The sequence below is a fragment of the Mauremys mutica genome, chromosome 4 (genome assembly GCF_020497125.1).
Source record: "Mauremys mutica isolate MM-2020 ecotype Southern chromosome 4, ASM2049712v1, whole genome shotgun sequence".
Classification (NCBI taxonomy): domain Eukaryota; kingdom Metazoa; phylum Chordata; order Testudines; family Geoemydidae; genus Mauremys; species Mauremys mutica.
In genome coordinates this window covers 140,990,410-141,015,431 of record NC_059075.1, presented here as the reverse complement: position 1 = coordinate 141,015,431, position 25,022 = coordinate 140,990,410, and the positions used below count along the sequence as shown (strand labels likewise).

Sequence of the window (25,022 nt, the reverse complement as noted above, 5' to 3'; positions counted from 1 at the left end):
CCCCTATGGGCTGTACAAACATATAATAATTCTTTTGGGCAGAGACTGGTTTTTTTAACAATCTCAGCTGAAGGTGAGAGACAGCCTGTGAATAGGACAGACAGGCGGAGGAATCCATGACAGAGAAGGGGTTTGCTTTGTTGATACTATAGCGAGGGTGAAACCTTTCCAGATTTGAAACTTTCCAACAAGAAGAGAGAATGGTTTAGTGAAATTTTTGTGCACCCAAAAAAAAAAATCCACCTTCCCATTTTTTTTTTAAATGAGGACTAGTTGATGTGGATCTGATTGTATAACCGTTTCCCTTTCCATTTTCTAAAGTGTATCATTTGTTGCGGTTTCATACTGAGAGGGTGACTAGTTGCCTGAGATATCAAGGTTTTAATAGTTTAAGGCAGACTAATGCACATGCTTAACTCTGGGTCTATTTGTTTCCATAAGGTCAAGCTCATTCATAAATCTTTACAGGATCAGGGCCTTAGTGCTAGTTCTAAGGTAGCAATAATCAATGAATTCTGAAGTCCGTTTGTAAATCCTACCATTTCTCCAAGTCAGTTGCTGCAGATTTAAATAAATAAATAAGTAAACAAATAAAAGTTCCAAATAGGTACTTGATGTGCATATCCAGAAGGTAAAGGATACATATTTGCTAGGTTATTACAGTGCCATCTGTTAAGTAGGATAGAGGAACAAAGTCCCTGTCTTGTTTGTTCATGGTCTCTGCCCCCTCCCTTCTCCCACACAAACTCTGGGGAATCATACAAATGGCATCTTCCTGGGGATTGTTTTATTGAGCCTGTGTGGTCTAGTGCAATGTTTCTCAACCTTTATGAAACCAGGGACCAGCTTTCTGCCTTCCTGAACTGTGTTAGGGAGATCTTAGGGACCGGTGCCACTCCATGGACCGGTTGTTGAGAAACACTGGTCAAGTGGCCAGGGTAACAGTTCTCGGGTCCAGTGTCACTTGCCTGCGATATGGGATTATGATTCAGACCAGGGACTTGGTATACCTGGGTCTCCCATATGCCTGGTGAGTACCCTAATAACCTGGCTATTCTGGGTTGGCGGTGCAGGTGTCTGTTTTTTTTTCATGAAAATTTTCAGAAGGTCTAATTGATCCCATGGAGAACTGAAAATAAATATTGAGACCTCAAAGTTTTTCCACAAAACTGAATTCTTGTTTTCTAAACTATCCTAAATACAAATAATATTTAGTAAAATAACATAGCTAAAACAAGACTAGCTGAGAAAATCCTTTTTAGTTTTAAGTACAGATTCCCTGTCCCTCCTTCCCAGCTCTGCCATCCTTATTACACATCTTTTAGGGTGAAAAAAGATGTTTTCATAACTGTAAAGGATTTGATCAGACAAATGAACTGTTAAGGTATACAGGATAGATTTAAGTGTATGTGTGTATTTTATAACGTATAATTTAACCCATTAATAAATCCTGAGTATTGTATAACATTGTCTCTTTCCATTATGTGAAAGTCCTCTAGACATTAATAAGAATGAATAGGGATTTATAGAATTTACTCTAAGGTCCTATAAAATGTAATAGAGAATGGGATTTTTCTAGAGCCTTTTTGAGCCATCCTATAGACTTCTATAGCAGAGTTAGAATTCTCTATTAAAATCTGTAGGAGAGTTCAGAAAGCTCGACAGGAAAATGATTTTTGGAGGGCTAGCCAAACAAAAAACCACTCATCTGAAACTTACTTTTCAGTTGGGTTTATTTTGTATCTTTTTGTTTTTCAGTATTGGGGAAAGATGGATTTGAAAGCCTGGTTATTGATCAGAATTCTTATGGTACCTAAAGGCAGCTGGATCAAGGGAAGTGTGCGGTCATTCTGTTTAGTTCAGCTGAAGGACTGTGTGTTCCTGGAGTTATGCAACACAAATGACTCTGTTGAGGCCCCACCTTCCTTCTGCCACGGTGGGTTGATAATCCCACCCTATCATTCACACAGGCTTTCATCTAAGGAAGTGAAACAGGAAACCTTGAAAAAGTAGAAGTGTGGCTGTAATTGGGATTAATCTATTTTTAGCTTATCTGCAAACTGTCTGGTGCCTTGTCCATTTCCCAGCTGAGGTGTTGCTTTAAGTCTGTCTAGCTTGACTCTGTCTCTGCAGATGCACCAACAAGCATGATGATTGCCTTGTCCTTTTAAAGTTTGTTTTTAGGTAAGAATTGGCTTTATACGTGTAAAATAGAAATCCTACTTTATGCAAGAATATACAGCAACAGAGTAACATAGAGCTTGTCTGTATTAGAAAAGCTGCCCGGCTGTTACTAAATCAGTTTAAAACCAGTCTAATGACATCAGTGGGACTTTTCCAGTGTAGATCAGACTATGGGTTACATATATAATCTGCAAGAACAATACATTCATATTAACACAGTATAGCACCAAAGTCGGTTAGATTCTTTAGACAGATAAAGAAACACCCCCATTCCCTGATTCCCATTGACTTTAACTGTGTGTGTTGGATCTCTCTTTGGATCTGTAAATTGAGGCCCGAAGGGTTTATTGTTGTTGAAGGGGCACACTTTATATTAAATGTCCATTTATACATGGTTAATAGATGTCGTCATAAACATGTTACAGACATGAGTAGTAAGTAGACTTGGGCTAATAATGGATGTTTCAGTTTGTTGGCAATTGTGAAAAGTTGGGGGAGGGGGGGATTGATTTCAGGTTGGACCAATGAAATTTTTAAAAAAATTTCAGCAAATTGAAAAACTTTGAGCATTCTTAAATGGTTTTTAACTTTATAAAAAAAAATACAAGGAAATTTTGAAATGCTTTGAACTGAAAAATGGAAATACTTTGATTTTGCGGGGAAAATTTTATAAACAATTCTGTGAAATCAACAGGTGCTTGTGAAATTTTTTGGTGTTGGCAAATTTGCATTTTTTCAGTGAAAAAATGTTTTGGTCAAAAATACTTTCCCAGCTCTAATTGTAAGCACATAAGGTGTTTATAGGTGGTTATAAGCTATGGCAATAAGCAGCCTATTGACCTCTTGGTCATGCAAACAATTGATTAACCATGTATTAAAACATTTATTACCCATGTATTAGCCCTTTATAACGTATTTATAAATGGAATCTTAATATTAAGTGTGACCAGTAGAGGGTTAGCAGACAGGAGGCAATGGAAACTAAAGCGGATTGAACATGGATAAGGACTTGTTAGTCCTGAGGTGGTGGTTTGTTTTGTTTTATTTCCTGGTAATATTTAGTTGTTTGCAATATAGCTTAGAGGATTAGGTCCTTTTCAGTGCTTGTGAAAGCCAGAGGGTTTAGGGAGAGAGCGCTGGACTAGGTTAGGAAGGGCTGTGGGGCTCGGTTCTTACTTACGTTGAATGTTGTTTGGGATCCATTCCAAACAAGTCTGCCAGAGCTCTGTTTGTGGGTGAAAAGATCTGTTTCTCTCCGCAGGGGAGGCTTGAGCAGGGCTAGCTTCCTTGGTGTGGGAGAGGCAGGCCCAGTCAGATTCATGTGCCTCCCATCCTCAATGCTGCAACAGTGAGAGGAGAGAGAGCTGGTGAAAAAATGGTGTTTCCTTCCATGGAAAATGTTGACTAAAACAAATGAATTTTTGTCTAAATTTTCTATGGAAAATTTTGATTTGGGGCAGAAATCCAATAATTAGTCTTTTTTGTTTGGTAATACTGCCACTGTGCTTCATGGGAGTTGAAGTTTGAGTACCTCAAGTTACTATTCTCCTTTATGGGCCAGACTCTCTGGTGGGACTACATCTCCCATGACACATCATAGTTTCCCCTCTTGGGGGGGGTGGGGGAGGCAGTACATACCATTCCCTGGCTGTGGGGCATCATGGGAGATGTAGTCCAGCCACAACAGGCAATCAAACTACAGTTCCCATTGAGGTCAGTTCTTGAACAGCTTCCACTTCTCTTCTGTGTAGCAGGGTATACGGGGGGCAATTTCTTTTCTGCCCACTTTGCTCTATCAGTAGGAGGAAGGACAGGTCCACCATACCTCCAGAGGTGAGGAACGTGCATGGCTGGGTAGTATGAATGAGCTGGGTATATCTGGAGTAGACATCTCCCTTGGGAGAACCGTTATGCCCTGTGGGGCAGGGACAGTGCACGGTGGAGGTGGGAATCTCATGGCAAGAGGAGGTATGTCAGTGCTCCCATACTTTTTGTTATAGGAGAGGTGTTTCCCTAGTGGAAAGCAGGCTCCCCAGCACAGCCCTGCTGCCTCACTGACCCTCAACCCTCACCACAGAGTCCAGCCCAGTGGCACATGCTGTCTGGTTTGTGTATGTCCCTTTTGTATGTCAGTGACTCGTGAACCTGCAAAGTGCTGAGTGCAGAGAATGACTATTTCTGTGCTTCCACTGCAACTCCTGCTACTTGCAACTGTGCTAGCAGTGCACCTCAGTTGCTCAGAGCACCTCTGTGGGCTCTATTCTTAGCAGCTAATAGCTGAAATAATTATGTTTGTCTCAGCACCATTGGCTCCTGAGATTTGGAGGTTAGCATACCCTCCTGCTCAGGAAAGCTTTCTGCTTCCTTTCATTGTCCCGTGGAGTGTGAAGTGGTCCTGGGTACTCTAGGGCCACACATTCCAACATCTTGGCAGGGCTTCCTTTACTGACTGCTGCAGAGTACAAAACACTGCCAGGTGTGAAGTGGAATGATGAACAGGGCTATTATCTTGAGATGCTAAGTGCCACTGGACACAACACCAACACGGGAGGTGGACTCTTCCCTGAAATGACCTGCATGTTAATGCATCACCATCTCATTGAAAGGGAGGGAGAGAGAGAGAATGTTGTCTTCAGTTTGTGTTGTTCAAATTTAATAGAGTAAATTGTAGGACTATGTTTTCTCTAAGCAAGGACCAGATTTAACCTCTGGGATCTAGGGTATGGCTACACTGGCGAGTTGCAGCGCTGGAAAGCCTCCACCAGCGCTGCAATTAGTAAGTGGCCACACCTGCAGGGCACTTCCAGCGCTGCAACTCCCTGGCTGCAGCGCTGGCCGTACACCTCACGCAGCCTGGGGAATAAGGATTCCAGCGCTGGTGCTGCAGCGCTGGTCATCAAGTGTGGCCACACACCAGCGCTGTGATTGGCCTCCAGGGTATAAGGATGTATCCCAGAATGCTTTTATAAATTACTCTCTTTGTTTTGTTATGCAGCCTCTCTTTGTTTTGTTATGAACGAGCTCCGTTGCCGCTGCTGCTTATCTAAAAAACAATCAGAGCTCCTGTTTGCTGTGATCATCTGTACCTGGCTGTAAACAATCAAATGAGAGGCAGGCAGGGAGCGAATGAAACAGCGGGGAGTCGTGTTGGCTGCAGGCTGTTTGCAATTAAGAGTTAAGACTAAGGGGTCGGAAACGTGTTCTGATTTTTCAAGGCAGGAAGCTAAACACACAGTGTTGGCTCCAAAAATCCCCTCTCTTTCTCCCCCCGCTCCCTGTCACACTAGACCCCACTCCACCCCCCTCTTTTGAAAAACACGTTGCGGCCACTTGAACGCTGGGATAGCTGCCCATAATGCATCACTCCCAACAGCGCTGCAAATGCTGCAAATGTGGCCACACACCAGCGCTGGTAGCTGTGAGTGTGGCCACACACCAGCGCTGGTCCTGCACAGCTGGATGACCAGCGCTGCAAACCACCAGCGCTGCAAACCGTAAGTGTAGCCATACCCCATGTCTTCTAGCTGGGAACTGGAGCAGATTTTGGTGAGTCAGGCACAGAGGGGAATGCATAAAACACTGAAAAGTGCATATATAGTATTGGTGCATGCAAAATTGTGTGGGTCAATTTTGTGGTTGCAATTAGTTGTGCACTCACAAGCAGGTGCGTGGAATGAAGACCTTTAAGGGTATTTGCAAGTGTGTCCTTTTTGGGTTTTTTTTTTTTAACATTTGTGTTCATGACAGTTCTTTCTGGTGTTAGCCATGACCAAGAACAGAAATAAAATACTGTGAGCATAACAGAGAACAGTGTATGTGGCTCGGGATGGGGATGATAAAGCGGTGGTATCGTTAATGCTTCTGACCTATCTTAATCTGGGAGGAACTGGAAATCTTACAGGAACCAGTTTCTCTGACATTCCAAGACCAAACTAGTTTTGATATGATGAACTTCTCAATCAATCTGAACCTAACTCTAGTAGTAACTAGTCACTACTTTTCTAAAATAGCTGCAAGTAACTTTCGAATTGTAGATTAGGCTACCAGCCTCTTGGAATAAAATACAATACAATGTAGTCCATTATAAATGTTTCCTTGTAGACCACAGTATTTGCTCAAGTAAATATCCACCCATGTTTTGGAATAGCACGTTTCCATGGTCATCTCCATGCTTCTGTGGTCATTTAAAACAGTGTCTTAAGACGCTGTGTGTATGTAATTTCCCATCCGTTTCCTTTAAAAGCCACAATGTTCTGGCAGCTTCTGTTTCAAGCGAAGAAAGGTCACATTACCTGATTAGGTTGTTCATTTTATAATTTTTTTTTTTAAAGGAAGGCAGATGGAAATCAAAACTAAACATTTCAATTGATCTACCTGAACTATATATTTTTTTTAAAAAAATTTCGGTTCATGAAAGTTTTTGAGATGTTAACGTTTCGTCCTGATTCAGGACAGGAACGTTTTGGGTTTTTTTGGTTTTTTTGAACTCTCAGAAATTTTTGTGGGAAAGGAAACTCTTTCCCACGTAACTTTCTTCTTGCGTCTTCCTCTGAAGCAGTTTGATATAGTTAGCCAATGACTGTGTAGCCCTGAATTGGCACATTTTAATGGTGCTCATGTTTGCAAAGCACTCAGCAGAGTGGAAGAGCCATACCAGTACTAAGCAATGTTATTAAGTTGCACATTTTTTCACATTCTCTTTTGATCTCTTGCTTCTTCAGTTTACAGCCGATTGTTCCCCAAGGCACCATGCTGCAACGTCATTGACACGGAGATTGAGGTCATGAGGTTGTACATACACAGCAGCTGCAACTCTCCATTTATTCTTGGGCAAGAATTTGTCTGGCACTGCTTAGGCCTGTGGATTATTTGATCTTGGGCTTTTAAACAGGACTTGCCCTGATTTTAATAATTGTAGTTTCCTGTGCTTGAGAGGTAATATGAGCTAAGGCTTTGCTAGTGGTCAGATGAAAGTCCTGTGCAGTCATCTACTGTACCACTTGAGTCAGAGTTTTGCTAACATCAGAGCAAGGACTTCACTTAGTGAGTGCACAGCAGGTTTATTTAGGTTCTTGTATCACCCACAATACCACTGTAATGTGGCCAAAGTATTACATGGGATCCTTAAGTGTTCATGTGTGAAATCTGGAGTTATGGAAGCCCACTGCTGCTGAGAACGTGTGCCCTGTGGTGGAGGGGAGGGAAATGAAATGGGAGAGGGTGGGGAAGTATTTAAAATGCCAGAAACGTTTTGATGAATTAGCATATAAAGTTTAATCCTGCACTTGCCAGATTTACTGATAAAAGGCACCACTCTGCTTCTACCATGATGCCAGTGGAAAATTGCCAGCTAATAACAGCTAGGTAAATGGCCAGCAGGGAGTCCTGATATTTGTTTGCTTGCTTATATTTACAAAAAAAATCACAAAACTTGTAAGCATCCAATAGTGTGGTAGTTAACATGCCTATCTGCATGATGTACCCTCCTCATTCCTTCTGATTGCTCCAGCCCATTGCTTCTTTTTTTCAGTTGAATTGCAAGCTCTTCGGGGTTTCTTTATCCATGTCTGTACAGCACCCAGACTCTGGGGCCCTGATCCCTGCTTGGGGCCTCCAGGTACTACCAGAATATAAATAATTATATTCTGGCAATGTGCCAGAAATGTTCCATGTTTGGTTATTTTAAAATGAACAGTTTCTGTCTGTGGAGACACAAATAAAAGAGAGCCAACCTCTCTCCCTACCCCAAATAAACCCTAAAAAATATGTTAAAACTCCACTTTCCCCCCCATCCCCACCTTTTAAACACTGTGGCACTGACCAAATGTGTGCTAAGAGCAGTACTGTAGTGCCCTGCTTTCTGCTGCTCCCCTGTCCTTTTCCTTGATCTGTTCATACAGTACTTAGCCCAATGGGATCTATATTTTGATGGGGCCTCTAGGCATTACCACAGAATAAATAGTAATTATAAGGGCTTTGAGACAGGGACTTTTTCTTCTTGCGTATCTGCATAATACATGGCGCACTGCTGGCGCTATTCTGAATCAGCGGGATGCAGAGTGAGTGAAGAAATCAGGGTCTGACCTTGGAAGTTAGTGGGGTTCATGAGACACGTAAGGGTAGGTGGAACCAGCCTAGCAAGCTGTGTTAGGTGTTTTCTGTGTAATATGTATACCGCTGGCGATAATGTCCATGTGACAGTGTCTCTTTCAAGTGGCTGGTTCACGCCGCTGTAATACCAGCTGCTTGCTTTCATCTCCTTTAGCTCAGGTAGCAGAAACTTGTGGCTTTGTGATGAACATCTTAGGCTCAATCTCCACAGGTGACCATACGTCTGTCTGTATGCATGCAGCCACGTTTCATTGCATCCAATTGATGGAAAGTAACCTTGCTGGGTCACTACAAAGATCGGGATGCTCAGGTTTTCTTTATAGCAATTACAAAACACCATCTATATTTCTTGTATTGGCTTCTGGCTGTTTGGTGATCTGGAGGGGCTATGCTCCTCACTCCAAGTCAATGTCTTTCCCCCAGTATAAGATGGTTCCTGTGACTTGCATCTTTTGTCAGAGTTTTATTTTATAAATTGGGACCTTGCAATTATTCTTGTTCATGTCTGCATGCAACAGGTGTCACTTTCAGTATAGTACAGAGGAATCCCAAAATAGCTCAGACTCTGAAGGAAAAAATACTGGTTATTTCAGCCTCAGCTGTACTGAAAACCCAAAACTCACAGCCCATTCTGAAATCTGGTATTAATATGGCAGGTGTATTGATTTTGTGGTGTTCTCCTATATTTATTTTTTTCCATACAGATGCTCTTTCTTGCGCAGATTCTTTCATATGCTGTTGGCTTTTCACTAGCATCCACACAGCTGTCTGGTTGCTCAAATGCTATACCTGCCTTTGCTCTTCCTCTGGGTTTCCCTAGTTCAGATGTTCTCAAATTGTGGTCTGCAAGCTCTGTTCAGGTGGTCTGCAGATAGTTCCCTCTAAGGTGTGCTCCTGGGCAGTTGCACACAAGAGAATGAAGGGCCACCCACCTAATTAGTGGAGCCACGCAGGCGTGCCTCCACTAATTAGGAGTCTGGATCTGGAGAAGACGCACCTGTAAGGTGAGGTGGTGGCCTTGGGGGGGAATAGGTGGTAGGGGCAGTGGGGTGAGGAGGAGGGTTGGGGGAAATTTGGGACATGCAGGGCTGTGGCAGCCAGAGAAAGAGGTGACTTTCCCCCAGCTCCAGGGCTGCGGCTGCTGGGGAGAGACCCCCCTCCTTCCCAACCCCAGCTCGGGGGCTGCTGCGGCAGGGGAGAGAGGGCACATCCTTCGCATTAGAAAGGTAAGACTACTGATACTAAAATATGAGTTGTGTGCTTTTATTTATAGAACAAAAAAAGTTAATTAAGTTTTTTTTTATATAGTACTTTTATCCAAAGCGCTTTACAATATTTAGCTAATGGTACAAACAACATTTAGAAAGATCATTAAGTGGTCCGCTGAGACCCTCAACAATTTTCAAGTGGTCCACGAGAAAAAAGTTTGAGAAGCACTGCCCTAGTTCTTGACGATAAATAATCTGAGCGTCCAACTTTCTTTGCCGAACATGGGAGCTAGCTGTGACTCACTAGGGTTAACCTTCAGCCTGCTGCCGGAGGAGCTGTGTCCAAGCCCTCTGGAATGTTTTGCTTGCCTAACCCATGCAGGGTTGTGCTGATGTTTTTAGCTATTATGAAGATTCTTGGACTGTGACTAGTAGTGCTGGTGACCCAGGCAATGTCGTCATGAGCCTCAAAATCTTCACTCTGGGCACAATCATTCATTTTATCTGGTTAACACATTTTTGAAGTCTGTGTGGATGGAAAGGGAAGAGCTTACAATTTTCCAATACTTTATAGCAACCCACACTTACGTAGTTTGTCTCTTTGTCTCCCTCAGGTGGCTAGGAGTTCTGCTGTCAACACAAGAGGTTGATGAATCTGCTACAGCCTTTGGGCTAATGCAGCTGGGTCTTTTAGGTCAGGCAGTTGAGGCTCATGCTTTCAGATCCAGAGGTCCAAGGTTTCATCCCTGCTGCCAAAAACCCATCCAGGGAACATCTGGTTACATCCCTGTTTTACAAATGCTTACACACACACTTAGCGTTACTCAAGCAAGTAGTCCCTTTGAAGTCCCATTGTGCGTAAAGTTAAACATGCACGTGAACATTTGCGGGCTCTGGGCCGAAGTGTGTTACTTCCCAAAGTCAAACCATGTCTCCTATCCCTGAAAGAGTTAATCAAACAGCATAAATATGCCACTGGAATGTTGTTGTTGTTGTTTCTTTCTTTTAGGAACGGGGAGAGGATTTACCCTGGTTTAAAAAGAAAAACCACCACAAAGTTGTCCATTGTGTCAGTGGCACTTGTTCGAGATTTGCATTGCTGACTACCGACCCCAAAAGAGTTAACCGAGTAGGTGTGACTAAGCAGCAGAGAAAAAGATGCAATCGTGAGAGGTTTGGAACCAAAGCAAAAAAACGGAGGTGAGGCGCATTAATAAAAACAAGAAAAGGGCAGGGGTGCAGAGTCCAGCAGTGACTGACTTTCTTGATTTGACTGGCCCTGGCATTGTTGGCATCAGCTCTCCTGGGAAAGCTGCAGTTCCGCTATTATAACACAGGGAGCAGCCTGGAGAATTTTGAGCTGCGTCACAGAGCTCTGAGAGAGTGAGTGAGTGTGAGAGAGAGAGCAAGCTCCCTCGATAGGTCTACTAGCAACAGCCCTGCTGCAGCAAGGGGGGAGAGAGAGAGGCAGCAAGAGAGAGAGACAGAAGTAATAACATCATGGACTGGGCTCCTGCAACCGGCCAGCTTAATTTTTAAAAAATTTATTTTGGTTTAATTGATATTGGAGGGTTCGCCCATTGACGATGCTGGATACACGATGCGTTTAATCCCGCGGGGAGGGAGGGTGGGCAGACGTCGGAAGGGTTAACGGGAGGAAAATTCTGGAACATTCTATTCTGCGGCGCTGCACAGCGAGCGAGCGAAGGGCTACGGACTGCGCAGATGTTTAACGGGCAGAGGTCTTCGGCTCGGGGTCCGTCTTTCCCACGTACGTATCCTTTGATTGGGATTGGGTTAGAACTGCATCTTATTTTATTTATTTACAGGTTCTTCTCCCCCCCCCCCCACTCCTCTAAGTTCAAACCCCGGAGTGGCTTTATGATTTTGGCTGGATGTTACTGCACTGTTCTGCGTCAGAGCCGTTTTCTGAATGGAACGATGGCACAAGTGGTACGAATGTCGCTCTTGCCTGTGGTGCTGTTATGTAGCTGGGGGTGGTGGTCGTGGGGGGAGATGACAACTTTGCAGAGGCTGTCGTTTAATTTTGTTTTTTAATTCCTCCCTCCCACCTATTTAAAGGCTGGCACATCGGCCGGGGCTTGGTGCAGGGATTAACAGACACTCTGCATTTTAAAGCTTGGAGGTTTGTCACTGCGTAGTTCAGAAAGTGGTAAATGGTGACGCAGTGATCATTGCAGGGCACGTTGTCCAGTTTTTAAAAGCATCAGGGGGACAGGTACACAGCGCCTTTCAGAGGCTTCCAGACTAGCAGAAAAGGGTTAAGGATGAGTCGAGAAGGGAAGCTAGGGTTTAGGGATTAAATGTCATCATTTTGGCGTTGGAAAGTTGTTTACCTTGCTCTCTCCGTGTCTCCATGTTGGCAGCCTTCCAGCTCACATGTGATAGTCTTCCCTGTACTGCTGCATCATTAACTAAGTGGCTGAGCTTGCACATGATTGGCTGGGGTGGGTTCTGAGCCTGAACACTTGATCCTATTGGTAGAAAGGGTGATGGCAGGTGAAAAGCTCTCTTGGATTGGCTGAGGGCAGGGTGTCAAATCTAAATGTTGATTTCACTTGCCTCAAATCAGTTCCAAACACTTTGTGACTAAAATCACCTGGGTTTTTTCTTTTTTTAAGGCAGACATTTGAAATCTTTCTCTCTTGCAGTGTCAGTTATGCAAAGTAACAAAAAGCAAGGGAAGAATGTGACAAACTCTTGGAAGTGGTTTGTTATGTTATTTATGCAAATAACACAGCCAGAACCAAGTATTTCGTAGCTTGAATTACTTCAGTGACAGGTGAGTTTCCTGTTGTTGCAAAATAAGCCACAGTGACGTGTCAGTCAGGCCAGAGGAAAGTGATAGACTTTTATGCATCTTTCTCTTCCTTCTAAGGATATTAAGTTCTTGTTATTGACCAACAGCACAGGTCTGGGAGGGACCTGGAAAAGAGGGTAAGGAGGCCAAGACAAACAGGAAGACATTTTTTTCATAACTATTTTTTGCCATCTTCGCACCCTCCCCTGCCTCCTCGAAGTGATTGACAATGAAGATTTCAGTTCTGCTCTGACGTTCTGTAAACAAACCATTTGAGCTGTGGGTCGTCTTGCTCAGAAAGCCATCCAGATTCTGAAGAGGAGTAGTAACTTGCTTGATCATTCAGCAGGGAGAGTTATTCCTTATCCCTTTTTCATGTGAAGTGCCTTCAAGAATATGGGGGTATAAGCAGTTAATGTATAACTTACCAACATCTAAAGAGCCAAGTACAGATCAGATGTATTGCATTCTCTTTCTTGATTTCTTTTATAGCACTTTGTCTCCTAAAGTGCATCCTGATTTTTATATAATGTAGATACATGCGCACACACCATTCCAGCACTGATTTCATCAGGTCTTAAAGAGCACCTGCCTTGCTCTCTTGCTTCCAGTTCAGTGTTTTGGGGCAGTAAAAAGGAGGGAGTAGACCGTTTCCAAAGAGGGAGAAGTGGTAGGAGACAGGGGGAGGGAAAACAACAAGCCAGAGGGGATAACTGATCTGCTCCCCTCTTTCCCTCCTCGTGTCCATCTCTGCGTTTTTCACCTCTCCCCCCTCTTCCAAGGTTCACGGTGAATTTAAAATGCTCTTACTGCGGTTGCCACTGCCCCTGCTGACTCGCTGATCCCTCGCCCTGTGGATTTGGCTCCCGTGGAGTCTCCTTGCTTCCTGCGGTGCCAGGTCCGCAGAGCAGCGGCGCGGCAGTAACAATATGTGTCTGTTCGTCTTACTGCAGAGCACACAATACATATACGTATATAGGCACAATACTGCAGTTGCATTTGTACAAGGCAGCAGCTGGGTTAAGAGCTGTTGCTTGGGAGAATGGTGAGTTAAGTCTATTTTGCTGAATGTCATGTATACGGGTGTCCCTTGTATATCCCACCTATCATTGCTGGGGGCTCTGTATTAACTTGCAACATACGGCGCCCAGTAATGGTGTTTGTCATGCTGTTTGGGGTTCCCACTGGGGATTGGATTTAGAAAAGGAGGCAAAGAGCAAGCATCCTTTCTGAGTACCCATATTCAGGCATGGAGAGTGGTTCATTTTTATTCCTTTTCTCATTTCTCAGCCACTTACAGAGATGTTTGCCTTTGTGACTCATTTTTGTTGTCTTATTTTAACCTTTAAGTTTAGGTTTACTGCTAAACACATATTCACGTGGGAATTGAGCTTACTTGCTGCAGCTAAATCTATGGGATACAAAGGATCATCTGAAATAAGGCAGTGGCAGAGGCATGGTATTTTTCTATAGGGTGATGGGGAAAACTGACTCATTCAGATCATGTGGCTGGAGTTATTAATGTAAGTGTGTTAGAGGTATGAACAATCAATTGGTCAAAAGTGGTCTAGTGGTTAAGCACTGAACAGGAGTCGGGAATTTTGGTTTCTATTCCTGGCTTTGCCACTTACTTGCTTTTCTGTGACCTTGGTCATGTCACTTTACCTCTTTGTGCCTTGGCTTCCTCTTCTGTAAAATGGGGTTTATCATACCTGCCTCAGAGGGGTATTGAGAAGCTTTGTTCATTAATGAGCTGAATCATTTAATATTTACTCAAGCAAAACCCTTACTGATTTCCATAGCAGTGTTTACCATTCAAGGAGTCACAATTTGGGACCCTGTTGTAAATCATGTTCAGACCTTCCAATGGACGGCATTATGCATTTGAAAGCATTACCTTAATGTTTTTCTTGGTCCCGTCTGGCTTGGAATCTATCGCGATCGTCCAGTATGGTCTCCCCTATAACACAGGCCATGGAAATTCCAGTGCTGGTTTTGGTTTTTTTTGCATCTGAGCAGGGCTCTGAATGGGCGGCCATGATTTCTTCCTGCACTTGTTTTGCTGATGGTCGTGTTACATCTGTGACGCATTCTGTTTTGTTGGTGATGGGAGTCTCCGCTTTGTGGAGCAGAGTGGTGAGGGTTAGAACGGAGATTCGTAGACACATACATTTAACGTCGGTAGCATAGTATGTAACCATAACCAAAGCAGCAGTGGTATCGGCATCCACCATTTTCACCCCTCGTAAGCAGCAGAGGAATCCAAATGGAGGCAACAGCACCGCTAGCCATTTTGTTGCTTGCAGAGTAGATTCTAAGCCTGCAGTGCTGCTGCTGTTAATTTCCATGTTGTATAAATACAGCGTTGGGCTCTGTGACAGAAGCTTTGCTGATGCTATGAGGAGGTTATGTTCTTTCAGCAAATGGTTTTGTTGTTGTTTGGAGAAATCTATTAAAAACATCCAAATACTAGATTTTTGTCCCCTTCCCAACCCACCAGAAATCACCCCCCAAACCATTGAGAAAACCACATCTTGCTTTAGGATTTTTTTAACCCTGTGCATTGTGTTCTCTTGTAGTTGGTATGGGTGTGGCCAGGGATTACCAGACTTTGATGCCTGGGATTGGGACGTATGCCTTAGTGGTTAGCTATAGCTGAGACTTAGGGCTGGTGATGTGCCTGATTACAGGGTTTCCATATAAAATGCCAATTCCGAGTTGCATAGATGCCCTGGTTTATAGAGGGGAAATTGATTCCATTGTTTCTCCTGCCCTCCCGCCCCCATACAATTTTTGCTGGAAAAGAGCAATGGATACTTATGTTGGTTCATGGAACGGTTTTACTAGTATTAAGAAATACTGATTGTTTTTATATAATTTATGCAGAGATCGATCTTGGAATAACTGTGCTCATGCCCAGAGAGAGGTACCTTCCACAGCAGGGTGGACTATCAGACCACCGCCTGCAAGGTCATTCAGCTGTCTCACCATCAGCCACTAACAGGTACTAGAACCAAATGTCCTTGAATGTTGATGATGATGATCAAGCTCTGCACCTGTCTCTGAGTTTTGCAAATGGTCTCTACTTTTGTAATGGGCCAAACCAAAACCCTAAATCTAAATAACCATCAAAAATGGCGGTATTTTGAAATCCAGTTCTGAGTTTTGTGCTCTGAGCTGATCTTCAGAGCTGGTAAAAAAACCCTTTTTCCTGGACTGGTAGGCAAGAGGGAGCGGATTTTCAAACATAGACACCTAAGTCGCACCTATGCAAAAAATAAATAAATAAAAAGCCATCCATATTTGCATATCTGCTCATATATTTGTTATCACTCAAATTCCTTGGGTTGCTGATTGTGCTTCTGCCAATGACCATCTAGTTAGCACAGTCCCTTGTATATTCTTAGTGCTAGTCACTGCTCACTGGCTTTTCTGTTCCTTGCTGCTCTGCCCAGCTGATTCCTGATTCTGTGCAGGTGTTTTCATTTGCACAAGCCAGTGATATTTTCAAGTAACTCTGGGCCCCTAGTGTGTAGTGGCATTGTTACTTAGGGTACGTCTTCACTACCCGCCGGATCGGCGGGTAGCAGTCGATTTCTTGGAGTTCGATATATCGCGTCTCATCTAGACGCGATATGTCGAACCCCAAACGCGCTCCCGTTGACTCCGGAACTCCACCGGTGCGAGTGGCGGTAGCGGAGTCGACGGGGGAGCCGCGGACGTTGATCCCGCGCCGTGAGGACGGGTAAGTAATTCGAGCTAAGGTACTTCGACTTCAGCTACACTATTCACGTAGCTGAAGTTGCGTACCTTAGATCGACGACCCCCCCCAGTGTAGACCAGGCCTTAGTTTTCATGGGAAAGGAACCCAGCTGCTAATTCTAATGGCAGTGCTGCCTCTCCACCCACAAGAAAACCTATGTGGTAGTTTGTCTGCTGAAAAACCAAGCCAACACAGCATGATAAGCTTTCCAAGAAGCAGATATTTCCTAGTTAAATATATCCCTTCATCTCCTAGCACAACACTTTCTGTATAGGGCAAATGGGTTAGAAGGTTTTTCCTCACGCAGCCACTGGCTTCATATTTGATTATGAAGTTCATTCACTTCAGAGTTGCCATTGAACCATTGGCACATGTGTTAGACTGACAACATTTGGACACTGGCAGCTTGGTTCCCCCATCCTCAGACAGATATGTGGGATCCATGGTACATGGCGTCACAACTGCCTGCATTCTTGCAGCCCATCCGTACGTGAAGCACTGACTTCAATCCCCTAGGTGCAAGGATAGTTTCTGTGGAGGAAAGGAAAATGTAATGGTTCGAGGACCAGCTAAGGACCACACGGCCCAAAGCGTGAGACGTGGCCAGAAGATGAAAGTTCTGAGTCTCTTTAGTCAACAGTTTCAATTGGGGGATCTGCAAAATAAAGCAGAAGGAGTGGTTCTAATATGCGTTAAACTACAGATAGCATGTTGCTATATGGCCTCATGTCAAGGGCTTGTATGGCAGTGATCATTTTAGGGGCATTACAGTACCTACCTTTTAAAACCCTTCTGTGCCAAGCCACTGATTGGTGGCATGCATGTAGCCCTTTAAGGGCACAGGGAAAGGCTTGAATTCCCTTGCTAATGCTTAGAAACAGACATTTCATAGAAGTTAGAAACTGAAAAAGACCCTTTGGGTTCCATCTAGTCCAGTGGAGGATTGTTCACTACAGTATATTCTCTACCAGGCTAGCTTTAAATGGCTGAAGCGATGAGTCTGCTAGCGCTTTTCTTGGGATGCACTTCCACAGTCTAGTAGAGCTAACCGCTAGGCATTTCTCCTTAACAGCTGCAATTTCCCTTCACTTAATTTCAACCCATCGCTCCTTTTAAAGCCTATGGTAAGTCACTGACTTCAGTGGAATTTCATCCTCACAAGCCAGCTCTGAATTTGACCCCTTTAGATTTTAACCCACTAAGGCAAAGTTATTCAAGCTTTTTTAACCCTCTCCATTTCATCTAGACATAGAAGATAATGTGGCCCCCTATGGCAATGCCATAAAATGTGGAGTGAACTTGCATGCCATATGAGTTGGTGTGTCTAAATGCAGTGAAGCGAGTTAGCATTGACTTGCAGTTGCATATTATGTCATTTATTCTTTCTAGGCCTGGCATGAGACCAATCAGAATTATACTGTTATGATCTATAACCAGTGGATCATAGTGTTCTACTGGGTTGTCTTGTCCAATCAAAAGCATATTGGTCAATATTAACTCTTTATTTGACTCCTGCATGGGAGGGCTGGCAGGGCGTTAGGAGGCTGCAGATAGATGTGACGCAGAGCTGGGCTCTGTGGACGCTCCTTCCAGGTTGCTGCAGAGAGAGGGAGGAGCAGGCACAAGTGGAACTGCAACAGCATGGCTTCCCCAGATTTTCCACCGTGCTAGCCTTGGCAAATCTACTGCCGATCCGCAGCTCGGGCAGTGGGATTCTGACCCATGGAACGCTCTGCTGTGCTAAGTCACACGTTCTTGGTCTGGTGGAGGGAATAGGACTTTTATTTGGTGGGGGGATAATGCTATACAAGCTAAATACTCCATTTAACAAGGTTTTAATATGGCTCTGATCATTCAAAAGCTGCTTTCCTGTTTAAAATTGACCTTGCCTAACAAGAATTGAAACCACTAGCCATATTACACAACTTGGCAGAGCAAGGGTTAATCATGCGGTAACATGGGTTCGGTGCAGCAGTTACGCATAAGAGAAATTGCTTTGAAATGTGACTGCGTAGCAACCACTTTTTGAATATCTCCACCATTTCAAAAAAAATCTTCCCGCCACTTCTGCATGACAGTACCAAACTTCATTCAATTCTCTCAATTTTTTTTGAAAAAATATATTTTAAAAAATATTTCTTAAAAAAACTAGTGACTGGCCAAACCGAACCCTTGTCTGTTACTCCGTTAAAAAAATCTGCATCTCAATCTTTCTGCCCAGTTAGATATTTCCAAGGTAAATATGTGTGGGTACGCTGGCATCTTGGAGACTAACTTTCACTTGAAAAGAAGTTCAAACCGCTGGTCTATTTGGAACAGAAATGTTGGCTCTCCTGTTATTATGTTAGGATAGACTGGGACAAAAAGCCCTACAACCTTTACTTGTGGGAGGTCTCATGGGCTTCTGGGATTACTACTCTGAGTAAGGTTTGCAGGATCAGAGCTCTATGTTGTTTTAGTTCATTAGCTGTATCACAGTAGTAGGGCAATGAATATAAGTGTAGGGTGCTGTCAGGGCTGTAATAATTAAGGGCATGCTCTCTTGTTTTTATTCAGTCCCTGTTCAAGAAAAACTCCCTCTGGAAACTTTTGAACCAAGTGGGAAGATTGTCACGGCCTGTTCCTGTCCTGTGAATAGATAATGCTGGAGTATGGAAGGCTGTCTGCCGCTTTTCATCAGCATTAAGTTCACTGAAACAAAAATAGTAATGGCTATCCTATCTCTGACTTTTCACGTTCAGCCTGGGTTGATGAGGCTGCTCACTGAGAGAGGCATGGTGATCTAATGATTGTAGCAGAGAAGACCAGGAGTCGGGTCACATAGTGGTTGAGTGAGGCAGAGGGGGACAGAGTGCCACAGTGAGTGGGCATGAGTTACACATCTCCTCACATGGAAATCTCAACCCAAGCTTCAGAAGTTCACCCAGTTCAAGTCTCTCTATGTGCTACTGCTTGTTACACCAGATCCCCAGGTCCTGTGCCTGGCTCTACTATTAACTCATTATATTACCTTGTGTGTAATTCACATTTCCTCAGTGTCTTAGTCTCTCCCCGGTAAAATGGGGGCTTTTCCTCTCAGAGGTGTTGAGAAAATTAGGGTCTGATCCTCAGTTAACACTATTTCTGGGAATGGATGGAGGGTGGTGCGCTTAAAGCCACCTTTGTCCTTGTATTCTGGGATCATTGAGGAGCCTGTGTGGATTGCAGTGTAAATTACAGCAGCCTCAGGGCTACTTCGACATATACTCTGCTTTCCATGGCCCCCTGTGGGCCCTGGGAAGAAGAAAATAGCTGTAACATGGTGGACTCTGGTCCTGCCTCCAGTCTGCCATCTGTACTGAGCCAGTACAGAGTCTTTATGCCAGCTAGGAAGGTCCCTGTGTAGGGGTGATTCTCGGGGTGGGTTCTGCCCAATTTAAGGCCCCTTCATGCTACCAGAGTGTTGCAAAGGGGCGTTAATGTCCATGAAGCCCTTAGGTCCTGAAAGAGGCTGTGTACATGCAGAGCATTATTGGAGCTGGCTGAAAAGTGTGAAAAAATACATTTGTGGAAGTTCCACACCCACCCTCTGTTTTTTGCTGAAAACTTTTCAGCAGAAATATTCCAGATGGATCTAATTGGTTATATATTTCTCAGGGAGGGGTATGTAGATACTGTGTGTGCTCACACTCACTTTGTTAGGGTGAATTCTGCCTACACGTAGTTTCTGTTTCCCAGGCAACTGCTAACCTATTGCAGAATCATGAACTGTTCTGATTTTTCTTTTTTATATTTCCCCTTCCCCAGTGCTGCCTGACCTCATGGACATCCTGTATTAGATGCCCAAGCAAGCCACAGACTTTGGAAAGAACAGCATCAGCTATCAGAGATTCCTCTTTCATGAAAGGAGACTTGGTAAGATACAGGAAAGCACGTAGGCTGACACTGAACAGCATCTATATTGAATTGAATTCTGCTTTAAAACAATCGACTGCCAGTTCCTACTGACATAGGGTAAAGTAAAGGATTATGGCATTTCAACTGAGACTGAAAACAAATGAACCATTACACTTTTCTGTGGCTTCATTGTGTTTTTTGTAAATGTTAGTCCACGTTGTTGATGTTCCTCTTCCCCCTGTCCTGTCCCTTCTCTGACTACTGCGCTGGGTATGGTTTTGATTAATACATTAACTAACTGGAGTTGCTGTTTTGTGAAGTCATTTTGGCTCTGCTCCTTTTCTGTGGCTCTATCATTGGTTGCGGTCAGAGACCTTGGAGCACGAACAGTACAAGACTGATTAAAGGGCCCTCTAATCTTTAGTGTGTGAGTGTGCAGCTTCTGTGTTCTTAAAAAGCTTGAGACCATATTTCATTCAATGTGGTTTCCCCTCTCAGATTTCAGATGCAAGATTTAATGAGGTAACAAAAGGGCTTCGACAATGCTCCAGCACTTAAGAATGTAAGAAATAATTCTTGACCTTAACACATTTTGTGGGAGAGATTTTCTTTAGATGAAAGCCTTGGAGTGAAGGCAAAGATTTGCAGACATTGAATTACTTAGACATCTAAATTAGAACATGGTCTCAAGCCAACATGCAAATCTTACTTATAATTCCTCTTTTCATTTTCCTGTCCTCATCTGTTTATTCACAAGGATTGTTCTGATATGATCTCTTCCTGCTCCTCCTCCTCCTTTTTTGTCTTCTAATATTTCTGTTCCCCTCACACTTTTAGGTGCAGTTTGACAAAGGGACACAATATGTGAAACTAACAAGGATGCTCAAAGTTAAGAAACACAAGAAAGGCTGAAGATAAGAAGGTTGCATTTTTGTCTGCTTTCTGAAAAGCCTTGAGATTGATTCTCCCCTGCCTTCCCCTTTGTGTCACCATTATTTACTCCGGTGCATTGTGAGACACTATTATTCTGATTACATGGTCTTTGTACATACAAATGACTGCGTAAGGTTCATGGCAATAAGAATCAGTCCCCTTGGTTGTGATTGGTGAGAAAACACAACTAGTTAAGCATCAAGAAGAGGAAGTTTGAGGGCAAAATAAATCGGATGGCATTTAGAAGGGAGTTAGAGGCCATTTTATTGCATGCTGTGGAAATCTGAAATTCCATGTGTCATGATGTTAATCTTCAGTAATTACGCTTTCCCATCATTAGTAGTTCCCATCTTAACAACGAGAATGTACTACGTGGTTCCTGCTTTAAAAGACTGTCTTATGATGTACCACGTTGGTGTATCGTATTTTATCAAGTAATTGTTTTCTGAAACAATGACTTGAAAATATCAGGGGGACATAGCTGTTACAAGAGGGGTCTTCTTAAATTAAGTGATGGGGAAAGCTTGCAGCAGCAACTGGCCATCTTGAAAGAGATGAACAATCTGAAACGAATACTAGTTCATGCTAAGGGAATGGTTGCTAGGTGTGACAGTTAGTAGCTATGAACTTAATGAGACATGAGTAGAGCTGTGGAGGAGGAGAAGGAAGAGAAGGAGGGCTCTTTGGAATAAATGAGTAAGGAAAAAAAAAGAGTAATGCCAAGTTTCCAAAGTTTAATGTGACTGTTTCAATTAACTCTTTCTTACTCAGAAAATATTCAGTGCTCTGCTATAGTACATCATAATTTCCCTTTCTTTAAAATGTTTTGCTTCTGGTAACAGTAGGTTTTTTTTTTGTCCCCTGCATTTATATATAGAATATATAATTTAGTGTTAACGAAAGGTGCAGAACTGGCACCCTATTGAAAAGGCGCAGATATAGGCACAAGTTCCCCATCCTCTGGCCCTCAGGATGGATGGCAGCTCCCTCCATCAGTCAGAGGGGAATTCAGTCTTCATGGCCATTCCTATGCTGGGCCTCTCTGCTGAGACTGGGTGTCAATGAGAACAGGGTGTAGAGTTGTTTTTGTGATTTCAGATCAGATCCTGCAGAGACTATTGGCCTAACTTTTTAAAAGTGGCTAGTGATTTTGGGTTCCCCTGTTTTTCCGGTGCCCAAACTGAGATGACTTGAAAGGGGCCTGAATTTCAGGAAGCACTGAGTGCTTGCCTTGTGAAAACCAGGCCCCTTTAAGCTGTCTTAAGTTGGGCACCCAGAAATTCAAGTGACATTTGAAAATGCAGGCTTCTTGTCCTTATATCTTACTCTGCAGATCCCCATTGGTTTTGATGAGACTATTTGTAGTAGTAAACACTGCACGCAGTGGTTAGTAGAACAGTAAGATTGTAAGCTGGATTCTGGCTCTAGCTGTCCAGATGAGAATTCCTGTGGTGGTGAGGAAATATCCGCTTGCATAAAGCCAGCAGAACAGGCCCCTGGGCCAGCTGCCCGTAGCTGCCGTGGCATAGGGGATTGTCGGGCAAGATGGAGCTCTGCTAATTCTCCAGGGGCATAAATCTGTACCACACACTGGGGCTGGCATAGGCCGGCCCACAGAATCAGGGAGCCATAACAGACTCTCCTGATCCCACCTTCCCCTACGCTCTCCTGTACCAAGCAGAGATTATCAGCAGAAGAGAATCTGTCCCTTGTTCTCTGGGAAATGGACCTACACTATTGAATTCATTTTGCATGGGTTCCTTCAGTTGATAACGGCTCTCGGTCAAAACCAGCTGGGCAGGTTCAAATATGCATTTTCCTCAGCATCTTCTGCTAATTTAGATGTTAACTTAAAACAATCAGTGGTGATATGATGAGACAGTCCTAGGTGCATCTGCCCTCACAATTCCTTTGTGGATGCAGAGAATTTGAGATTTGTTTGAAAAATTAATTTGTCTTTTTGGGCAAGTTATTGTGGGATTTTTAAAAAATAAATAAAGTGTGCGCCTGCCCTCTCTTCATTTGAACATAACTGGAGCAGCCTTTTGAATATCTTTTACAAAACCTGGCAGTAGAATCGGCGGCCTAGGCCAAGTATAACTGAGGCCCACAGTATGAAACCTCAGCTCACTTTAGAACTGTAGTGCTTGGACTCATAGGCAGCGTTTGATATTGACCCAGCCTTTTCCCTGGCAGTTTTCTGGATTAGTGGGCAATAATTTTCTGTCAAGCGAAATGCAAATTATTCTTACCGCCTGAAGAACTGATGGCCATAAGTCATACAGCTAATCAACTCGTGTATGAATCATCAATGACGTTATTGACGCAAATTTTTCCCCACTACTGTTGCCATATAAGAAGCAAAACACTCTACATAGGTGAAAACTGGTGGGTTTTAAACTTTTAGCTGTGTGACCATTTTTTGGCCAAAATAGATGCAGGCAAAGTCACTAAGGATCTCAACCACAAAATGTTTTTGTGGTGGACAAATGCACACCCTTGATGTTTATAGTTACATAAAGGGTGGGTAAAAGTGTGAGATGTTTTTCCTGTAGCTGCATGAGCTCCTGGGGTTAACAGGATTAAAGATCAGCAGATGTGACTCAGAGACACAGGGAGCAGCAGGAGCCATTTGTACATGGTCGCTTTTTAACCCTAAAAAAATGCTTTAACGTAACCGATACCAGGTGTAAAGGGTTGAGGGCGAGAGGTTGGTTTCACTGTTGTTAGTGATCCTTCCCAACACATGAAGCTTTCTTTTTCTGAAAAAAGAGGATGTGTAGCTTTTAAAATTATGATGTTTCAAATGTCTCTTGTTCAGACCCGCACCCATCACTTCCTCTTTTGTTCTGATGTTCAGCCCTCCTGAAAATTCCCTTCAGAGTTTTGTGTTGCCATTATTCTGCTTGTGCTCTGAGCTGTTCAGGCCACTGTGGCATGGGTGGCGGGTATCATAGACTGGGGAAGCCTGCGCCTTCCCGAACAGCCAGGCGTGGCCCTGCCCGCGCTCCGCTCCCAGGCCCCACTCCCCACTCTGCTTCCCGCTCTGGCTCCAGTTCCCCTGTGCTTGGCCCTGGCTCAGGCTGGGGCTGCCTGTGTCGCCCTCTCTCCTGGCACTGTGGGGCGGGGAGACTGGGGAAGCTGGCTGGTGGCCATGGTGGGGGGCAGGGAGGGGTCTCGGGCAGAAGGGGCACAGCTCCCATAGCTGGCAGTCCATGTGTCGCCCATACAGTTTGGTTATATTCTTTAGTCAGGTGGCTCTTCGTGCTATGAAGCCTGAAGTGAAGTGGATAAGCCACAGCCCAGTGGCAGTGGGAACGGTGAGGGGCTGCTTCTCTTACTTGATCCTGATTTTACACTAGTGTGAGATCTGGCTCTGGCTCTGACCAAGTTAACATGGAATCTGTGCACTGGTACAATAAGAGAAGGAAAGACTGAAACTGGAGGAGGAGCCTCACTCCCCTTAGCTGAAACTAGCTGCTGCCTATCCAGGGAAGCTGGGTTTTTGTTCTCTCTTTTGGTTGCAGCAGCTTTGAATAGCTGGCATAACATCAAATAGAAGTTGGCTGAACGGGTCAACAAATGAGGATGAAGCCTTTAAAATGTAGAACTTTTGCAAGCTACAGTGTGTGTGCAGATAAAATAGATAAGAATAGTTATAATAGAGATAAAAGTTGTAAGAATTCAGGTTCCAGGATTGGTCAATGAGGGTGATCAGAGAGACCTGAATAAATCACCACTGAACAGTTTAATAAAACAAATAATAATTGAGTCAGTGCCGTGGAAACCACTTCTAGTGCTATTGTTTGTTTAATAAAATAACTTCCCTTTCAGCAGGGGGTTGGCTGGAACTAGGACTATGATTTGCATGTCATGACGCATTGCAACAGTTTGGGGCTTTCCATTTCTCTTCACAACATAGGTTCACTGGTTCAGAGTCAGATCTACTCTTTGACTCCTTGCCCACTTCCTGTTTGTCTCTTAGGGCTGTAAGTGTTGAATATTGCAAGAACTCAAATATTTAATGCACAGTTCTTCTCTTTTGTTGTTTTGAAGCTTGCTACTTTCCTTGGAAAATCAGGGTTTAAAAATGATTTTCTGCTCTAGTGACTGTCGGTATGTATTG

The 25,022-nt window shown here is 43.7% G+C and overlaps 1 long non-coding RNA gene across 4 annotated transcripts in view; it reads left to right on the top strand.

Annotated features, from left to right (window-relative positions):
• The window catches only part of LOC123369597, a 79,928-nt gene that overhangs the window by 37,068 nt on the left and 17,838 nt on the right, over nt 1-25,022 (top strand). For 2 of the 4 annotated variants that reach the window (XR_006579097.1, XR_006579099.1), the window contains exons 2-4: nt 10,513-10,703; nt 15,211-15,328; nt 19,874-19,981. This is a non-coding gene — a long non-coding RNA (uncharacterized LOC123369597). Of the gene's footprint in view, nt 1-10,512; nt 10,704-11,143; nt 11,275-15,210; nt 15,329-19,873; nt 19,982-20,800; nt 20,886-25,022 lie in introns of those variants that run through there. The other 2 variants (XR_006579100.1, XR_006579098.1) reach the window with 2 other exon arrangements.